Source organism: Eleutherodactylus coqui, chromosome 8, assembly GCF_035609145.1.
Source record: "Eleutherodactylus coqui strain aEleCoq1 chromosome 8, aEleCoq1.hap1, whole genome shotgun sequence".
In the NCBI taxonomy this organism is placed as follows: Eukaryota; Metazoa; Chordata; class Amphibia; order Anura; family Eleutherodactylidae; genus Eleutherodactylus; species Eleutherodactylus coqui.
In genome coordinates this window covers 109494829-109496091 of record NC_089844.1, presented here as the reverse complement: position 1 = coordinate 109496091, position 1263 = coordinate 109494829, and the positions used below count along the sequence as shown (strand labels likewise).

General features: G+C 45.0%; 1 non-coding gene across 1 annotated transcript; it reads left to right on the top strand.

Moving 5' to 3' along the window:
• Positions 1–481: 481 nt before the first annotated feature.
• TRNAT-CGU (transfer RNA threonine (anticodon CGU)) lies at positions 482–553 on the top strand. The gene has a single exon. It is a non-coding gene; the product is annotated as a tRNA-Thr (tRNA).
• Positions 554–1263: the final 710 nt, after the last annotated feature.

Genomic DNA, 1263 nt, shown 5'->3' with positions numbered 1-1263 from the left:
GGCTTACTGCCATGCTATAATAAATGGAGATATACTATTTTCACCTCACGATATTTTTTTTTACTACTTATAAGACTGAATGTACATTTTTCGGTCACTTCTCAACGAATAACACGAAGATTTAGGCGGAATATATGCGCTATCCTCCATCACTAAGCACAGTGGAGCAGGGACGCGTCAGACTGGGCGCCATCACCTCACAGTTATGTGGGCGGGAAAATTAACCGTTTGAGCATCTGCGCGGGAAAGTCACGTCATAAGCCCGTGCGGGCGATACTGAGGAGCCCAGCGATATGTATGTATTGTATACTGTAGCGGGCGCTGCACTCTATTACAGACGATACAGGACATGAAAGCGCTCCCACAGATCAGACGGCCGGGGAAAGTGTCATGTCCTTCCGCGTAGCAGCCTGTGACATCAGCGCTGCTCGAGAGCCTGCGTGTAAGATGACAAGGAGCTAGTACACCACAGCTAGACGCAGGCGCGGTGGCCAAGTGGTAAGGCGTCGGTCTCGTAAACCGAAGATCACGGGTTCGAACCCCGTCCGTGCCTTCAACATCTGCATCCCTTTTTCTTGCTAATCAAATATATGTCTTATCGCGCTAATCAAAACTGCTCTAATTGTAGCAGGAATGGGAAAGCGCCAACGTGCATTATAGCTACAGATCTTCCTGTTTATTAGTGGGTGGAAATAACGTCAATTCTCTTACATCCCATTTTGGAGTACAATAAGCCCTACTTTCTTACATAGTCAGCGTTCAGGCTGCAGTAAAATGACTATTGTGGGTCAGTACGATGATGGTGATACATAAGTTATATACTTCTTTAAAGTTGTACCACCTCGAAAAATACCTTTTGATAAACACAGCTTTCTATCACCATCTGTTGATGCCCACAACTATTTTATTTTTGCATTGATGGGGTCGTACGAGGGCTCGTTTTTTGCGGAGTACCATGTAGTTTTTGTTGATACCATCTAGGGGAAGATATGACTTCTTGATCGCTTTTTATTCAATTATTTCTTGGAGACTGGATGACAAAAAAAGCGCAAGTCCGGCATTGCAATTTTTTCTGACAGCATTCACCATACAGAATAAATAATGTGATATTTTACTACCTTTATGCCCAAAGTCCACGGGCGGAATTGAATTGCGGAATACGCGCGGGACACCCACAGATCATGCCGCCCATAGAGAAACATGGGCGTCCACACTGGAATTAAAGCATGCGGATTTGTTTGGTGGACCTTTTGGTCCGGAAAA